The sequence below is a fragment of the Aythya ferina genome (assembly GCF_964211825.1).
Source record: "Aythya ferina genome assembly, chromosome: 2".
Lineage (NCBI taxonomy): Eukaryota > Metazoa > Chordata > Aves > Anseriformes > Anatidae > Aythya > Aythya ferina.
In genome coordinates, this window is record NC_140297.1 from 19,894,273 (window position 1) to 19,914,586 (window position 20,314).

The window sequence follows — 20,314 nt, forward strand, 5'->3', positions numbered from 1 at the left end:
TAGTGACACTTATTTGTAGAGTTTAGAGTTGCTCCTAGCAGGTTTCTGCAAATGCCAGCCGCATGTGTGCCATGTTAATAAGACAAAGTCAGTCCTATTTCTTTCCTTTTGGTGGTTCAATTTTGCCCTATGTTTGGGGGTATCCTTGGGGGAAGAAAAAAAGAAGGGAGAGGGGGGCTCCTTTGGATTGAAGAAGCTGTGAGCTTATTATTCCGGATGCTATTTTGACTGAACTAGTTCTGTCTGAATTTCAGGGGCAGCCTCTGAAGTGCTGTCTGTCTGCGTGAACTATTATATAAGCCAGGGAAACCTTCCATTACAGCAAGGCCTTTAGACTGCTGCTTTATTCAAAATGCAGAATTACATGAAAAAGCAATTCAGTCGAGTGGTGCCTTGTAGGTTGCCTTTTATCCCAGGCTGAAGTAGGAACTTGTTTTTCTTCTAGGGAAATTACTATTTTAAAAATAGGAGAAGGCTAAAATCAGATGCAAACTCATAAACACACACACGTACACACACATCTTAACAGCATGCTGGTCTGTGAAAGGGATAAACAAATATCTGCAATCAGTGTATGAAAGCAGACTTCCATACTGACAAGAGCAATTTCAGGCGCATGGTTATTTAAAAAAATGTCGATTCTTTGCAGCAATCACAAAGAGTTTATAAGAAAAAAAAAAAAAAAAAGATAATTGTAGAATGAGACCTAACATTTTAAAGTTTGTGTTTTCTTACCCTCTTCTTTCTGAATCTTTACAAAATATAAGTATTCAAAGAAGGGAAGGAAGGCAGAAATAAGATTTATAAAATAACAAACCTGCTTGACTTGACTCAATGGTTGACATCAAATTGTGAGTTCCATGATATTGTTGGCCTTCAGAAACACTGCAAAGAGGAAGAGAAAGATGTCCTCAAGGCATCACACACGATTCAATAGGATGAATGGGATCTACTCAATCTCTCTTCCACTCTTTGTGAGCCGGGTGGTAGCTGCAGGTGACAAGAAATAAAATGAAATCTCCGATGAATATTATTATGGGGAGAAGAATATTTCTTTCTCTATTTAGGTTGCCTACCTTCTCCATTTAAAAATATTTAAGAACTTTTCTGGTTTGTAGAAGCCCTTAGAAATTTGACTAGGAGAAAATGCTGTGACTAGAGAAATCCATTAACTTTGCCCTATGAAATTGCATTCAAATTTGATTGAGAGATTAAGTCTGACAGAAAAGAAATGATGATTTTTTTGTTGTTGTTGTATAGTGAACAAAATAATGGCAGTATGTCAAAAACAGTAGGCAAACATGAAAATTCTCATGTTTGGACTGATTCTGTGCAAGAATGAAGGAAAATGACACCAAGAAGAACAGATGGCCTCTCTGGAAGCAGGGAGGGAGATTGAGGCCAAGCTCCTTGGACCCATCCATCCTCCAGACAATGTATCAGGTCTAAGTGGCAGTGGTTGTGCTGGAGCCATAATCTCACCTTTGTGCTTTGGCTGATAGGCAACATGATGTAGAACAAAGTGTTGGCAATTTGGGAGCTACCTACTTGAAATCCTAGCCTCAAAGCAGATTGCATCTTCAGACAATCCTCTTTAGCTCATTTTACCCATTTGTGCTATCAAGACAGTAATGTTCTTATCCTGCAATAGAGATTGCACATTTGTGAGGCACCAAGAAATGTGAGTACTGTAAAAAAGGCCTTGAGGAAACAAATAACTCTGCATTTATTACCGGCATTGGGTGGATCACTGGAAAGAAATATGCTTTGCTAATTAAAAGATAAGGATAAAAATATCACATGCTTACCTCATTATATGAGCATCAATCAGAGAGATGAGAGGAGGCAGTGAACAGTAATGATACATATACGTGGGCTTAAAGTGCATATTACTGTAGGCTGTGAATCTGTCCCTCTTTACCTTGGTTTCCCAGGTAGGTGAGACTTTTGTGAGTGCACTGTCTGTGTGCCCACCTATCAATCTTTCTGCCATTTTCCCTTTTGAATCTTCCCTAAGGACTGCCCTTGCTTCGGAGAAATTTGTATTTCTCTGGTGGAAACTCAAAGAGTTACTTCTTCAGTTTAGTTTGTTGTCTAGGACATCAGCACATGCACTGTCTGGCCAGTTGGCACGTGTGTATCTCAGGAAGAGACAATGCATGGATTGCCTCTGGGCTAGCCAGCATTTTACGGACATGGGAAAAAGACTAAAGTACTGTCCATGGGGCTTTATAGTGAGAACTGGAAGCCTTGCAGAGAGGTCACAGTTATTTCAGTGGGATATATGTGTACATGTACTTAGATGGGATACAAATCTATGGAAGACCAGATGTCAGACAAAGGAGAGGCTGATACTGACTTCAAGAACAGGTATATATACAGAGATATACTCTGTACAGAGTAAAATCATAGAATCACGGAATATCCGATGTTGGAAGAGACACACAGGACTCACACAGGACTACTTGAAAATTAAATTGTATGTCTGAGGGCATTGTCCAAACACTCCTTGAACTCCAACAGGCTCAGTGCCATGGCCACTGCCCTGGGGAGCCTGTCCCAGTGCCTGACCACCCTCTGGGTGCAGAACCTTTCCCTAATCCTCAACCTGACCCTCCCCTGTCCCAGCTCCATGCTGTTCCCTTGGGTCCTGTCGCTGTCCCCAGAGAGCAGAGCTCAGTGCCTGCCCCTCCGCTCCCCTCGTGAGGGAGCTGCAGGCCACCATGAGGCCTCCCTTCAGCCTGCTCTGCTCTGGGCTGAACAAACCCAGGGCCCTCCGCCACTCCTCACGTCTTCCCCTCCAAACCGTTCACCATCTTTGTAGCCTTCCTTTGGACGCTCTCTAATAGGTTTATGGCCTTACACTGTGGCACCCAAGACTGCACACAGTACTCAAGGCGAGGCTGCAACAGCACCGAGTAGAGTGGGACAATCCCTTCTCTCAACTGGCTAGCTATGCCATGCCCAATAGCCACCAGGGTACAGTTGGACTTTTTGGGGCCAGTATATTTAGTAAAATACACTAAAATATCTGACAGTAACTGAAAAAAGATTTGTACAGTCAACCTTGGAGTACTAGTGAATGCCTCTGGTTGCATAGCAAGTTGCAGGTTCAGTAATCCTGGAAGCAAATATCCAGCAGAGGTAGACAAGCCATTGCTATTGGTTGTACAGCTAAGGCTCTCAGTTAGGGCCAATGGTGAGAAAGGTGTTTTTTTTCACTCTTTTTTAATTTATTTTTATTTTTTAAGAAAAGTGTTAATGGGCAAATAGAAACTCTTAGAATAATTCTCATAACATTAATTCATTGGGTGCCACTGACCTTACAAGCATCCCTTAAAACCAGTCCACTACATTATTTGTTTTAACAAAATATAAATTTAATTTTGCATTGGCTCTTAGAAACAAGTCAAAATTCTGAGGTTCACAGGTCAGCTTCTGTAAGAGAAAGTCTTGAAATCTACCTCAGGAACTACTATTTTGGGTAATCTGTAAATACTCCATATTAGGAGGTAGGTACTGACTTTTTTTTTTTTTTTAGTTGGTTTAGATAACACATTTATGTTTGAAGTATCACACTGTTTTCCTTGAAAGTGGTTAGCCATTGCAGATGTAGAATATGACTTATGTTTCATATGTTCAGGACATTGACAAGTGTTTTTTACCACAAGATGAACTGGTATCTAAAAAATAGAGTTGATTCTCACATAATTAAACTACACATTACAGAGTAGGTCCAGAAATATTTACGACATTATAGAATGACCATTTTTGGTTTTGTAGTCATATTTTACCTCTTCAGATCTACACATTACCAGTTGAATCATTTCTTGTAAGTTCTGGTTGTTTCTTGTCTACTCCTTGTGCTACAAGCATGTATACAATGATATGATGTTCATTTTCTTTAATAATTAAATAGTAATTTATTTGATCACTATGACCTGGATTAAAAAAAATCCATTTAATAATATCCATTAATATCAATTTTAGAGAGGAGTGAGCTGAACAGTGCATTAAAACTGAACTCAGGTTTTGGCAGTATATCATTTAACCATGGTGTCAGTGACAAATATTGAAGGTGCTTTATAGATACTAGATGGGTCCCCACAAAAGTATTCATCCCATTGGCTCAGACGTCCAAGTGCTCTGCCTCCCTCATTGCCCCCAGCTGGTTTATGACCCTCTAGAGCAGCAAACAGACCACACTGTCTCTTTTCTGAGCGTGAACTCATCAGTTGATGCAGTGCCTAATGATTTAAGTGCAGTGTACATGCCAACACCATGCAGAGATGTAAGAGCCTTTGAACCAAACCTACTGGGGTAGCAAAACAAACTATATTAAATCATCCCCCTCAGAGTACTTTGTAGCTTTGCTTTTCCTATCCAAACGAGCTCATTCAGGTAAAAGTGCTTGGTGTTGTGGTGGGTACACAGGTTATTTATCTTGCTCCCTTTCTCTGGTTCATCTTACCTCTCTCATTCAGTCAGTATACAGTCCATTTTGCCCCTCTGCTCTTCTCTGCAAACAATCTAAAAGTCAAACATCTATTCTACTCATGGTTTCTGTGTATCTTCTGCATCTTTGAATTTCTTGCCATGATTACAACACTGGGACTTTTGTTTATGGTAAATTAGAATTTCATAGAATAACACTGGGCTAGTCAGTGACATGAAGAAGCAATAGAATACATAGAGTATGGCATCCCTGAATCTGAGCAAGCACTCTTCTCCTGCCAAATCCCACCAGATATACACATACCAAGTTCTACGTATTCTTTTCCATGTTTCAGAATCTTAGCTTAGTTTCATAATTTTTTTTGGGTAGGACTTGCAGAAATTTTCTAGGGTGCTGCCACCCTCAGTAAAATAAAATAAAATAAAATAAAATAAAATAAAATAAAATAAAATAAAATAAAATAAAATAAAATAAAATAAAATAAAATAAAACATTCAAAGTATTTGTATTCCTCTTCAAAAACTTAAATTTTACTTTCAGTTGTAGGCTTTTCAAATCTAGATTAAGTTTTCTTCTCAGGCATTTAACTAGTGCAAACTTTTTATTCAAGGTTAAACAGATGCTAAACTGCTTTTGGTTTATCAAGCAACTAAATAATATGTAGTAAAACAGTCAGAATTACAAAATAAAGCTTAGAGCCTCAGAAAAGTGTAGAAGCAATACCAGAAACAACATCAAAAGAAAGCCCATAAAAAATGAATGTGTCTGGAAAACCTTGTTATAAAACAAAGTAAGTTTGGAATATTTCTTGATTATTATTATTTTTTTTTTTTTAAAGTGATTTCCTTTCATAGTAAACTGTTTCAGAAAACAAACTAACACACTATCATATTTACATGAATGCACACACTCCCCTCATAATACGCATAATGTCTGTCTGATGTGTTCATGTCCTGTCACTTGAGCTTTATCACACTTTTCGGTTTTTGTGCCTACAGATTCAAACATAGATGACAAAAAAACAATGTCCAATTAAAAAGCTGGTCAAGAATGACTGAAGTTGCTAATCACCCTATATTTCATAGCAATTGGAGAAGGGATTAAAGGCTTAATATTAATATGTGCTAATCTTGCTATTTATGAGGACCTGAAACTATAAAATTTGATATTGAAGTTAAAGTAGGACAATATGCAAGGTTGAACTTACACTTTTTAATAAACTCCAGATAATGGTAGCATAACAGTTTTATTGCCTTCATTTTAATGATTAATTGCAAATCCTTCAAAGAAAAAATTATAGCATGCAATGCATAACTCGATGCATGCGTTCTCAAATCTTTGTGCCATACTGTATGCCATTTTCAGTAATGGGATATGCATCTCAAAATCTGATAATATAAAAATTGGAAAAGAAGTAGATTCTGTGTAAATATAAGGGCTTAGAATTAAAGTTTATTTAAAATAAGTTCAGAATGGGTAATATTTATCTATACTTGATTCAAACTTCTATTATGCTTATTATCAGGCTGGATGTTAGGAAAATGTTCCTTACCAAGAAGGTGGCTGGTCACTGGAGCAGGCTCGCAAGGGCAGTGGTCTTGGCACTGAGCCTGTTGGAATTCAAGAAATGTTTGGACAACACTCTCAGGTTTGTTTTTTTTCTGGTCCTGTGTGGAGTTGGACTTGAAGATCCTTGGGGTTCCCTTCCAACTCAGGATATTCTATGATTCTATGATTTATGCAATTCAAGTAGATGGTACCCTATTGCTGAATTTGTAGTTTTCAGGAGTCATAAAGCAGAGCATAGGATGAACAAATACACAGGAAATATAAAATATTTTTTACTTTCTATTTTCAATATCTTTTAAACACAATTTTTTCAAACAAGAGGGCTAGAAATTCATAACAAAATAAAAAGAAATCAAATTGGAATTATTGCAATCTTATACTCTCTGGATTGCAGTGTCTGGAGATTTAATAACAAATAGACTACCAGTGAAGTGGCATATTACTTTAAAAAATGTTTCTTAGTAAGAGCAAAAGCTTTACCTTTAATTTTAGCTATTTTATAGGCATTTCCCAACTGTGAAGTATCTATAAGCAATTGTATTGTGCTGCAGAAGTACTGCTCTCTCATGAATTTGACCTTAGTTATCCTATGAGTGAAAATCAAATGACCACCACCCAGTCAAATGACTGGTGAGCAGAGGTGGCATGTGTAGTGTTCCCAGTACCCTTGCGAGGACCTGCTGTTGGTTCCCTGCAGAGGACAGGAAGGGGACTTTGCTGAATCAGGACAGGGACAGGAGGCATTTAAGGAGCCCCTTGACAGAGTCCCCTGGCTGCATTTGTAGCCATTCTTGCTTTTGCACATGTCCTGGTTTTGGGTGGGATGTGTGGGAGCTGCAAATTAGCTGGACCTGGATTGCCACTCTCCCCTATGTCCTGATTCTCTGTGCAGACACCTATTTTAAATTCTAAATGGGCATATAGTCCTTAGCATGTTTAAAGTGTACCACACAGTGATTTGCATGCTTCAGGGAGGCTTTGCCACTTACAGCTATTTTGCACAGTCAGAACCATTTAGAGTGAACATTGATGAAAAAAGAAATCTCCTAGGTATGTCTTTTCCCACTGGATGCATTATTTATTATGGCAGAAACTATTCAATTTAGGGATAAATCTTTAAAATTCTTAATCTTGTTTTCTACTGATTCAGTTTAAAACTAATTGATTTTATAAGCATATTTCAAAGAAATTGTCTTCTTGCTCCTTTCTGGACTTTTATAGCCTTACAAGCTGCTGCTTGTGCTGGTCACGGTAATGTTACTAACATTTGCAAGTGAAATACAAATCCTGTATCTCAGCATGTAGGAAACAGATGCATATGTTCAAATTTGATTTTTAAGTACACTTATTTGTCAATATTAAAGCCCACAGACAAATTTCACTGGGATTCTGAATGACAGCTGACCTCAGCTAATGAAACAGGTTGGTGCTGTGGGAGCAGATGCTGTTGTCCCCACAAAACAGTGAAGTAGTTCTGTGGGGAGAGTAAAACAGCAATTTCTGATGGTTACCCACACTTATGGAGAGTATCCATGGCTCGGTGAGAATTCTCCAGCCACGAACATCCTATTGCCTCTGCTGGCTGCCAGAGAAGAGACCTGCAGATCCCAGTATACATGTGGAACTCCTGAAATTCAGTGGACTGGAGATACGAACTGAAGTCTAACAAAGCAGATGAAACATCTTTGCAAAATCTTCTGGATTTGCTGTAAAACTAAAAAATGGAATTTTGGATTCCTATTGGGAGCTTAAACAAAAACGAGTAGTTTTACTTGGAGCCAGTTGTTAAAATTATACAAAGGGCTCTGCTTCATCAATGGATTACTGGTCTTTCAGTAGGCCAGACCTGAAGCAAAAAAGAATTGCCTTTAAAGGAATTCTAATGAATTTATAAACTTTTTGTTCATTTGTTTAAGTTTTATTAGACATTATTCTAGACTGAGGTCTCTCAGACATGGGCCAGTGAATCATTACAAGAACAAACTTGTGCTTTAAAGAATGCGCTCAATTTACGTAGTTGGCTAGCTCTGGGACAGCATCTCATTGCTGGAGAGTAGGATAGTGCTTCAGCCACTCTGAAAAGAGAGACATCAGTGACAAATGGTTGTGGTTGGTAAGTGAGCTACATAATGAGATACTTGTCTTTGCTCTTCAGGGTCTTCATCTTCTACTCTTAACTACCATCTCTTACAGATTGCGCACCTCTGATCAATACACTGCCTTTGTGGGCTGCTTGTTAACTTTTCAAAGTTTCCCTGTTCTTTTTCTCTTGTCTGAATGAAGCTCACAAAAATATTCACAAGATCAACTTTTCTTTTCAATGCTTTCCTTTCCAGCAATGTCTAAGAACTTAAGTTAGCCTGCTTTTGTGGGAAAATTATATCACAGTTATCAATATCATCTCATTCTGGTTTTGTATTTCTGTCTTCATCTACTTAGAATCATAGTATCATTTAGGTTTGAAAAGACCTCTAAGATCATCTGGTCTAATCTTTAACCTAGCACTGACATGTCCACCACTAAACCATGCTACTAAGATCTACATCTCTACATTTTTTGAAGACCTCCAGGGATGGTGACTCAACTGCTTCCCTGAGCAGCCTGTTCCAATGCCACACAACCCTTTCAGTGAAGAATTTTTTCCTAATATCCAACCTAAACCTCCCCTGGTGGAACATAAGGCCATGTCCTCTTGTCTTATCACTTACTGCTTGGGAGAATAGACTGATCGCCATCTCACTAGAGCCTCCTTTAAGGTAATTGTACACTGTGATAAGGTCTCCTCTGAGCCTCCTTTTCTCTAGACTAAACAACCCCAGCTCTCTCACTTGCTCCTCATAAGACTTGTTCTCTAGTCCCTTCACCAGCTTTGTTGCTCTTCTTTGGACACGCTCCAGCACCCTGATGTCCTTCATGTAGTAAGGGGCTCAAAACTGAACACAGTACTCAAGGTGCAGCCTCACCAGAGCTGAGTACAGAAGGACAATCACTTCCCTAGTCCTACTGGCCATGCTATTTCTGATACAAGCCGTGGTGCTGTTGGCCTTCTTGGCCACCTGAGCACTCTGCTGGCTCACTGACCAATACGTCCAGGTCCCTTTCCGATGAACAGCTTTCTAGCCACTCTTCTCCCAGCCTGTATCATTGCATGGGGTTGTTGTGTCCCAAGTGCAGGACCTGGCACTTACCCATGTTGACCTTCAGACAATTGGCCTCAGCCCATCAGTCTGGCCTACCCAGATCCCTCAGCACAGCCCTCCTACCCTTGAGCAGATCAACTCTCAGGTCCAACTTGGTGTCATCTGTGAACTTACTGAGGGTGCACTCAATCCCCTTGTCCAGATCATTGATAAAGATATTGAAGAGAAGTGGCCCGAGTACTGAGCCCTGGGGGACACCACTAGTGACCGGACTCCAACTGGATTTAACTCCATTCACCACCTCTCTTTGGGCTTGGCCACCCAGCCAGCTTTCAACCCAACAAAGCACACACCTGTCCAAGCCATGAGCAGCCACCTTCTTCAGGAGAATTCTGTGGGAAACAGTGTCTAAAGCCTTGCTGAAGTCTAGATAGACCATGTCTGCAGTCTTTCCCTCATCCATTGCATGCACCCCTGTGTTGTAGAAGGAGATCAGGTTCATCAAGAAGGACCTGCCTTTTATAAACCCATGCTGACTGGGCCTGATCACCTGGTTGCCCTGTAGGTACTGCATGATGGCACTCAATCTGCTCTATGAGCTTCTCCGGCACTGAGATAAGACTGACAGGCCTATAGTTTCCTGTATCCTCCTTCTGGCCCTCCTTGTGGATGGCCATCACATTTGCTAGCCACCAGTTGACTGGGACCTCCCCTGATAGCCAGGACTGCTGATAAATGATGAAACACAGCTTGGAGAGCACTACTTGTCACTTGCCATAAACTGCCAAGTATCTATGCAATTTAATGTCTTCCGATTTTGTATTTGACTGGAAATTCATAGAATGAATTAGGTCAGTAAATAGCATGAGTGCATACCACAGTATAACAAATGTGAGAAAATACAGCTGGTGAGGAAGTCCCCTTGTAATGTGCTGCATTAAGATTATTTGTCCCTTGAGAAAAATGTGCAGGCTGTCTGCAGCAGACATTTAGGTCTTTCCTTAAAGTTAGAGAAAGCTGCTTAGAAGCTTAGAACCAATTCTTTAAAATGGGCAACTGTCAAGCACTGGCTGGGTGTCTCTAACTACATGGTTTTCAGAGCAGAGTCTGACATATGGGCTCTCCTGGTATTAGAGGTGACATTCTGAAAGCAGCTGCTACCAAAAATGGGGAGTTTTTATTAGTTTCAGGCCAGTTACTCTGAAACTAGCACTAGCCCTCTCAGCTCTCCTCACTGCTGAGCACTCACTAGAGTCCTAACAAAATGATGTGCCTGTTAGTTCAGGGCCAGATGCAGCCCTGGAAGGGTGATCTGAGCCCCCGTGTTGAGTCACTGAACCTGCATTGGGTCACATGAGAGAGATGCTAGCAATCAGGAGAGGAAAGAAAACACAAACACACACATTCAGCATGCTACAGCACAACAGCATAGCTTCTCTGTGGCCATAAAGAGCTTAAGGAGAAGCTGTAATGCTGTTTGGCAGTATGGGAGTATGGGAGTCACCAGTGTCTCAGTGGTGTAAATGAAATGGAGCCAAAGCCAGGGGCTAAGGTCTTCCCAGCCTCCCCCTGGAAAGCTGTGCTTATATTTCACTCTTCAGAAAATGTGCAGTAGTGCAAGTTATTAACATGCAGATTCAGCAAAGGGACTATTATGTAAGGATGTGCTGCCTTCCCTCTAACCTCAATTTCACTTACAGAGAAAATACAGAGGGCTTGCAGATCCACATGAAAATAACAATTAAACATCTTCAGTCCTCTACAACCCATCATTTTTTTCTTTTCCTAAAGACCCTTGTTTTAATCTGTCATTGTATTCTTTGGTCATTCTTTTTCTCTCCTGGTTGATGAGACAGAGCTACTCAGAAGAGATCTTATTCTGCTAAAAATGTCTCATCCTTTCTCTCATCTGCTTCCATCATCCTCAAAGATCCCCCTCAGGATTATTGACAGCTAATAAATTTTGCAGATTTTCCATCAACATGACATGTGGACTCAAAAATGTAATTCTTGCTGCTCAGCCACCCTTTGTAGTCAACTTCAATGATATTCTTACATTTTTGTAAGTCTTGATAATTCTGTAACATGGCTTCTGTGCAGTATATGACGGTTCCTGTTAGCAAATCGCTGATTCACTCTACATGGAAACATACAGTGATATAGAGATTTTATAAAATCAATCAGAGTTTGCAAGCTTACATAGACAGATTTCCTGGTGTCAAAATAATACTAAGAAAAGGATAATCATTTTTCTTATAGATTTATTCAGCAGATAATGATTTTTAACAATTATTAAAAGACAGTTTCTATGAGGCAGCCATTTAAATCTCATTATTTTTTCAGAGACTTCTAATAACTACAAGAGACCATGGCAGTGGAAACCGATATATCACACTATGAGTCTGTCTTTGGGCAGTCAATTCAGCATGCTGTTTGGAGCACGTTCCATGGCAATTTTGCATCCCTGGAGAAATGTGTTTGCTAGATTGCAGATAGCAGGCTGATCAATTCAAATTCTTGGAATAATAAATCAGTTCTGCACCCACTGAATTTATTATTTTTCTTTGAAAAAGCCCTTTCCCAAATTTTACATTGTAATTTTCTTAGAAGTAATGTAGCTCAATAAAAGCATATGGTCAGTTTTATTTTTATTTTTCCCCTAATTTACCTACTCTGGACTTTAGTGTTTACTGCATTTTAGATGGAGGCATTTCCATATTAGATAAATTGCTCCAATCTCTGCACTGATTGATGAAGCTAATGACTGTTCCAGACAGACAAAGGAAAAGAAAAATCTGATATTCCTCTCTTTCACCTGAATTCCAAACCAATGTTTTAATTTATTAAGGAAAATAGCTTTAAATATAATAGTAAAATCAAAGACTAAGTAAAGTATGATGGCCACACAATTTCTACTAAGCAAATATTTAGTTTACTTAAATATACACATTCTTCTCAGGTTATTCAGGACTTCTTATGCAGAGAGCACTCATCATTTTTGGGGGAGGTAAATACATTCATTCAAGCTCCATTATGGACCTTCTGGCAGAATTATACTATTATTACTATTTCTCCATACACAGAGAGTACACTCAATGAATATTCTTTTCTATCAGCATTTCCTGTGGGTAAATGCCTCCTGTTTTCTGTCAAAGAGTAATCCAAAATATTATCCATCCTTGAGATGGTCAGGGATCAATGTTCCAATCCATCACTAAAGCAGGCACACAAAATAGACTGGGACAATGTTGGACAATAGTAAACACACAGTTTTCAAAGCTGGATGGTGTACAGAATAAAATCATGTGAAATCCTTAATTATAAGCAGTCATTCATTATCTTGAATGAACCGTAAACATAAACTATTATAGTTAAAATGGAAAATACCCCACAACATTTCAAGTATTTTTGCCTCTGAATAAAATGTTTTAGTCTCTTCTAGGAAGGCGTGCACTTAAAAAAATCTCTTTACACTTAATAAAGCTTCCAGAAATGTAAACATACATTTTAAATCACCTAAGTAACTTTGCCATTGCTTCCTTACAACTAAATAAAATAAAATAAAATATAGGACCAAAAAAAAAGCCAGTACTTAGTCCTCTCTTCAGACAACTGATATTGTCACTGCTTCAGTGACTAGGAAAATTGAGAAGCTATCTAGCTGAACTAATGTATGACTTGTTTACGGACCAGTTGGATATTAGGGTATTTTAATATTTAGAATGAATTTCACTTGCCTTTATTTCAGTAGAATGAAATACTGTCTTCTTAAAGACTTAAATGAAGCACTTTGAAGAGAAGACATTAAATTAAATTCCTTTCCCATTCTCTTACCTAAGAGATACACACAATCTTCATTCCAATTTAGAATATTTTTGCCTGAGAAATGTCTTTTTTACATTTCAAAATCGCACATATGTTTAACGCCACTGTAAATTTTGCAAGGTTGGATCTGCACCTGCCCAGATCTTCTTTCCTGTCACTTCATTTTTTGTCGTGCTAATGTGGCTCTTTGCTCTCCTCTGATGTGATTTAGGCCTACTGCTGTCTCATTAACAGCAGAAAGACTCATGTATTACAAAGAAAATTCCCCCTCACATAAAGCTGGGTGGATGTTGAGACACAATTAACATGGAGAAATCGTCAAATCAAATAATTGAGCTGAAAGGTACTTTAAACAGTTGACCAGTCCCAATTCTTGTCTCAAGCCAAGACCAGAGGTATCTGCACTATTCTTGATACTAGTTTAAATTTAGGTTGGGAGGGATCTCAGGGCATCACCTCCTTCAGCCTCTTACTCAACACTGACTAACTTCAACACTGGCTACGCTATTATTAACACCCAGCAAAGATAGCAATTCCATCACCTCCCCTCCCAGGCAGTTTATTCCAATGCTTTACTATCCTTAACCTTACAAGTTTTTCTTAACATGTAGCTTGGATTTAATTAATAATAAAATAAAATAATAATAAAAAAGATCTCTTCTGTCTTGGTCCAAGAAAAACCTGTTGACAAGAGGAAAATAAATCTATTTTCAGTACAGCCAGATTCACAAAAGTTAGCTTAAGGTTTGCCAGGCTTAGATCTTTCTTAATCTGCTGTAGTTGTGAGAGCTGGGAATAGGATGTGGTCTCATTGTTATTAATTCATCATTATTAATAATTCTAATTATTTTGTAACAAATAGGTTTGATGTCACACGTGATTTTGTGCTGGAATTTACTGTCTGTTATCCCTAACTTTATTAACAGTGTTGTATAATTTAGCTCTGTAAGTCACATTTAGTTGTTATTATTATTATTGTTAGGAATATATTGTCTAAAAGAAACGTGTGGTTTGTATTTGGGGTAGTCTTGTAGGTGAGCTGAAGGTCTTGACTTGCATTTGGAACAATTTGCAGGTTAGTTAAGAACAGCAAAAAAAAGAAGAGAAATTTCACATGACAGTTATTATAAGTAATTATTAGGATATACTTGGCAAATTTTTGTATAATTTGAAAATCTGACAGCTTGTGGGTTTTCTGATCTATCATTAGCTGAGTGGATTAATTTTACAACTGCAACTCACATTTAATGATTTCTTTCCTTAATGAATTTTTATATTTTCTCCTTTTCTAGGACAATGAAGAACTTTTTAAGGTATTGCAAGTGTTAAAAAAAAAGTATACCTAATAAGAGGAACATATTTGGGTTTAAAAAAAAAAATGCAACAAACTTTTGAGGACAGATTCCTTTTTTTTTTTTTTTTGTGTATTCTGATTTATTTTTTTCTAAAATAGTGCTAGTACCCTTACAGAGTAGGACAGTTCTCTGAAATACTGCATAATATTAAGCGATAGACTTGATAGCAGTCACCCTCCCACTGCAGAGGCATGAGGGGGAGTATGAAGGCATGAGTTAAAAACACCTTTTGGGCAAAGTGACTGATTGATTTGGTGTTAAGATGATCTTGATGTTAGAACTGGCTGTAATATCTAACCCAGTTAGATATGGGGAAGTGCAATTTCACTTTTGCTTACGGGGAAAGTTTTCTGATAGGATATAACATTTGATCTGCCGTGCAATCCTGCCTTATTTAACTGGATTTATGGAGACTAAATGTACCGCAGTTATACAGAGCATTTATCCAGAGTGATATTTATACATTGACCTCAATATTTATGCCAATTGAAATATGGGCTGAGCAAAGGAAATTGGTAGCCAAGTGCCAGCTCAGAAAAGTCTAGAAAAAATGGTAGTGATGCCCTTTTGCTTAGGCTCTTCAGGTGCAGTACGTATTGTGGCTGTGAGCACATGGGCTGTGGCACCATTTCTGAACAATAATTGGAGGGGCACGTATTTTCTACACCGAGAAGTGTAAATGTCACGTTGACATTTTTTCTCCTGAAGTCATTTGGATAACATCAAAGTGGGGAAGTTTACTACTATCTATGTTTTGTTTGGAAGTTTTCCCATTGTTCGGTTTCCAGGGTGTTGCACTATTTAATAAGCTTTCTGTGAGCACCAAGAATTTGGTTTTGCTAGGAGACTCTTTGAAAGCTGGCATAGACTGGTTAACACTTATTTATCAGGATTTTAGAGATAAACAGTCCTAAAATTAATTCAGAACAACAGTATCTGAAATGGCCCCCAGAAATTTGGCCTCTTTAATCAAAGAATTAAGTGTGACAAAGGAAAAATCATAGCTACACATAACATTGGTGCAGTAGCTTCCTGTCCACTTGCACCAACTGGTGCTGTGAAAAGAGCTTATGACATTTAAAATTGGTGCCAGCATGTAACTAACGAGACTGTTTTCTGTTTATGCTGAACCTCCTCCTTAGTGCACATTAAATAGTCTATTGTATTTAAACTCTAATCTAACCCACACGGATGTTAGTGGGAGTCTTTCAGTTGATTTCAGCATGCGCTGGATCAAGCCCAAGCAGACTAGCAAACTATGTCAACATCACTTTGGTCTGAAGACTTCCTCTGGAGGGAGGCTTGGGCTGCAGTCCCCAGCAGCATTCAACCTCCACATCAATATTCCCGGGCAGAACAGCTATCCTGCAAGCCCTTGGTCCTTGCCTTACTTGTTTGCCTCTTGTTTGTGATGTACCATAAATAGAGAGTCCTACCTGATATCTGGAGTTATTTGTTGCTCTCTCTTAGCAAAGGGATTGAAGACAGGCAATCAGATTCAGCCTGGTTCAGATGTCTGAAAGGCTCTCGTCTTGCCCTGACTCCAACCCCATGTCAGAAGTGCAGGTGGGGATGTAATTAAGCCAGATGGGAGAATGTTTAAATCAGGCTGTGGCTGAAGGAAGCAGAGCTAGAAGGATACACTCCTGCTTGCTTCAGATGATGCCATCCTGGAAAGGTTGGTGGCTTTGAACTGTATTTCTCTTTACTAGCTAGAATGCAGGAGCTCTAAAGGAAAAAGCAGTAGTAAGAGCACCAATGCATGTGGTCTGAGGCAACAGGGCACACTGCAGCACTGGCAGCCCAGACCCGTGCAGCTGGCAGCAAGGCAGGTGTGAGATGCCAGCCGTGGGTTTGTACCTAGCTAATGCTGTCAGAGCAAGGCCCTAGTCTGGGGTGGAAGAGGCAGGCTGCCTATGAAAGCTGGAAATCTGGGGGAGATTGGGTGCTTTAGGGCTCATTTGGGCAGCTCTCTAACTGTTAGAACAATAGCAGTGGTTACGTCAGGGCTGCAGTGCTAATCCTCCGTAAGAGAGCTCTCTGTTCCGAGGCAGGAGATGCTGCTGTTGCTGGCTGACTGCTGCCTTACACAATTGCTGTGCTGGGTATGGGCAGCTCAGACTTCCTTGATGAGTCACGCTGCCGGGCACTCTGAAATGCTCTGGAGTTTTCCCTCCTTCCCTTGACGGACCAAGTAGGTCAGTCTCATGTTAATTTGAAACGTACCCTGCTGCCAAGCCACCATGGACAGCCGGAGTGTTTGGTCTGCAAAGTACAGCAGGGGAAGGTGCAGACACAGCAAAACCATTAGGGCTTTATAATGGGAATGAAATAAACAAATGTGTAACATTAACATCATGATAATTCCCTCTGTGGTATGTTCCAAAACTGTATCCTTCACATGGCAATACAAACTCCCATTGCTGCTGTATAACTCTAGAATCATTGAACAATGCTGTTTTCCTTTATTTATGGTTCAGTAGTCAAGGGAAAATTAACTGGCATCTCTGCAATGTACCAATATTTGCGCGCTGCTTAATGCTCCACATAATAATTGCCTTTTCTAAGATACCATTTAAGATAATTCATAGAAAGCTGTCAGGGAAAAATGAGAACTTCACACTGAAAATCCTCAATTACATGTTAGAAAATTTCATTTACATGATATGTTGTTCTCCATTTACTTCTGGAGACTCTAGTTAATGTGCTAGCTCTAATTCTAAAGTTCAAAGGAAGAAAAGTTAAGTAGTCCCTTTCTCAAGTTCTTCCTTGTTTTGTATGTCTTTGTACCATATCTAAAAAAAAAAGTAATAAAAAAACTCCTCCAAAATGCAAGGCTACTGAGAATCTTACTCAAGGTCTAAAGTATTCAGTTGAATTTTTGGCTGAATATTTACTTGTTTTCTTCCTTCTCTTCTAATTTTTTATTAATGAGCAAGTGCAGAGATTTGATGAAAAGAAAGGCACTTGAGTTTTAAACTATCTTTTTCATGACAGTGGCATTGGAGCTGGTATTCCCTATGCCATCTATTGCAGAGAGGAAATAAATACAGATAATAGGTTCCGACATAGATTTTCCACAGTACAAAGTGTCTGTACATAAAAAAAAAGTCTATTCACAGCATAGTGTTACCAGTTAAAATAGTCAAGCTGTTTAAAAAACTTGAGCTGAATTTATTATTAAATTTCTAATGCAGTTATATTTAATTTCAGATAAACAAATAGAAGATCAAATTATGCTTATCTCCATCCAATATGATAGTTTTGTATTTAGGAAGATGGTACAAATTAGACTTTGCTCTGGGCCAGGTAAAGTAGCCTATGAAAATACATACTGAAAGATATTGGAGAGAGGAGTCTTTGCTTCTAGGTTGTTATCCCTGTCTTTTCAATGAAAGCAGCAGTGTACCAGGCCATAAATAGTGCCTTTCAGGTCACTAGAGATCCATATGGTGGTGAAGGAGAGGACCGAGTCTCTGCCTTGGCCTTTTGCCCCCAACTTTTCAATTCTTTGAAGCTTTGCTGTTAAAAATTTAGGAATAAGGCAGAACTCAGAGCCACATCCTTATATATTTTCATATATTTTTCATATATTTCATGTATTTCATATATTTCATTTAATATATTTCCTATATTTTCATAGTTTTGGAGCTCGTGTTATCTATGTTCAAAAGTGAAGAGTTAAAAAGTAACACATATTGGAAAAACACTAACATTGACCTACAGAGACTTTATTTTTGCTTTCTGGACAGGGATTTTGCTAATATTTCCAGGAATTCCCCTAGAATCCATCCTCATTTCAGCAGTGAAGTGATACTGCACTGCACATCCTCCTCCTCACTTGCTCCTGGGTCCCACATAGCAAGGGCAGCTGCTTGGCTGGCTGCAGAGGGGGTCATCCAGCTGTGCCTAGCATGTGGGGCTAGGGAATGGGAGAGAAGCCATGGCGCAGTGTTGCAAATGAGTGTGATACAGGTCTAGCTACAGGGGAGCTACGTTGGGAGCCAAATGTGTGAGACTCCCTCACAATGTGTGAGATTTGACAGGTCTGCACTGTGAAGGCTATAATTTTAAAATCTTGCTAGGAGGGTTGGATATACAGTTTCCTCTGAAGCCTGGAGTTGGGCTTGTTAATGATTCTGCATCTTTACTACAACTGGCTGTTTCTTTTGGTAATGGAGGAAGCATATTCCCTATGATACTCCCAGGCCATCTACAGAGTAAGTGTATTTAGTTACTCTGAAGTGGTCACGTAACCTTTTAAAACATTAAAATCAAGAATCCGGTCCAATCACAGCCCAACCCTTCCTGTATTTCACCATGTCATTTAGTTTAAAAAAGGAAACTGTATTTTAAAAAGCTTTATAGACTATTTTCCATCTACGTGAACTCTTTATTTAGGCAGGAAGCTACTCAACTACTATTTCTGGAAATAATGGGAAAGTAGTTGCATAGACAAGAGTATGAATAATGCCATTGTTGTGCTTTTATTCAAAGCTACCAGAAGCCTCTTATTAGTTTTTAAAATTCAGTTTAGAACCTTAATTCTATCTCTAAATTCCTATTTTGTTCTCAGAGTAAACATAGGTCAGTAAACAATATCCACAATTAACAAATAATCTTTTATTTCCATTTCATCTTCATAAGCAAAACCTAATATATATATATATATATATATATTTTTTTTTTTTTTCTCAACAGAGCAAATAAAAAGTGATGGTTATTAAAATTGAATGAATAATTAACATTTTGTGCTTCCACAGCTGCTCAGCTGACATTCTAGCATGGAACCTTTTGCCTGGACTGTGTTGGATTGGTTTTCTGCGGTATTAGAAGTTTTGGAAATCTGTTTGGATTGGGATTAAGCAACTTGTTTTGACTCCTGACATTGGGTAATGGAGGTGACTGAAGACAACCTTTTCCTTCAGCTTCTCCAAGAGCTGTGCTGACGACTTTTCATTCCTATATCAACTTTTCATGAAAATTATTCAATTTTTTGAATAAAACATTTATTTTAACTACCCTAATCCTTTATTTATTTATTTATTATTCCTGCAAAACATGATTCTGACTAGGAGGGGATGGGAAACAGATGAACTTTAGAGCTGGTAGAAAATTTCCCGATGTTTTCAATGCAATATACATAAAAGGTTTGCTCTGTTTATGTGGCTGGAACATCCTCTGTATTGTGACTGAACTGAAAAATTAGAGAGACTGTCACAGAGAAAGGGGCAATATAAAAAAAAAAAAAAAACAAAACACAACAAAACAACAAAAAAACCCCACAACCTAATAATGTGTATTTCTTCTAAGCTCTGTCACCGAATATGGAAATTCAGTTTGAAGGCTTCCAGATTTCAGGCTGCTTTCTATGCAAACACGGTTTTGGGTTCACTGAGTTCCTCACCTCTGTCTGCAAACTAAATGATAGAATGAATGGTTGAAATGAGGCACTGGGACCGGTGCAGCTTTGGTAGCAAGAAACACTGTGCTCTGCCTGCACCTGTTTGCATTGCTCATTCCTTTTAAACTATATACCATGTAAGATTAATGTGGAGGGTGCACAGGCAACCCAGTCTCTGATGTTAGAAAACGTTACTGAACTCAGGCTGAATGTTTCTCCCAAATCTCAGAAGACACAATTTACAAAGTGCTGGATATACAGTTATAGCCTCGTAGTTGCGCTCATTTACCTCCATCTCTGGATATGCCAGCTAAGAAAGCTAACACTTAAGCAAGCATTGCCAAATTCTCAAAACAGGCTGCGTATCGCTATCCACAAAACCACACCTGTTTTGTGCCCTTGAATTATAGAGTGCTTCACTCATGCCCAGCTGCTTTTTCTGAAACAACACATATGCACACAGGTAATAAGATCTACACCAGAAAGGCGTTTTCAAACTGCTTTTTGCTCACAAAACAGCTACCCTACGTACAAGTGAACCCAAATGAGGTTGACAACCTTCTGC

General features: G+C 38.8%; 2 long non-coding RNA genes across 2 annotated transcripts in view; one reads left to right on the top strand and one right to left on the bottom strand.

Moving 5' to 3' along the window:
• LOC311431984 overlaps positions 1–20,314 on the bottom strand; it is a 46,316-nt gene that overhangs the window by 20,731 nt on the left and 5,271 nt on the right. Inside the window, exon 2 of the long non-coding RNA XR_014689752.1 lies at positions 818–990. This is a non-coding gene — a long non-coding RNA (uncharacterized lncRNA). The remainder of the gene's footprint in view (positions 1–817; positions 991–20,314) is intronic.
• LOC311432421 lies at positions 15,881–19,372 on the top strand. Its single transcript, XR_014690052.1, has 3 exons — positions 15,881–16,023; positions 16,396–16,543; positions 19,109–19,372. It is a non-coding gene; the product is annotated as an uncharacterized lncRNA (long non-coding RNA).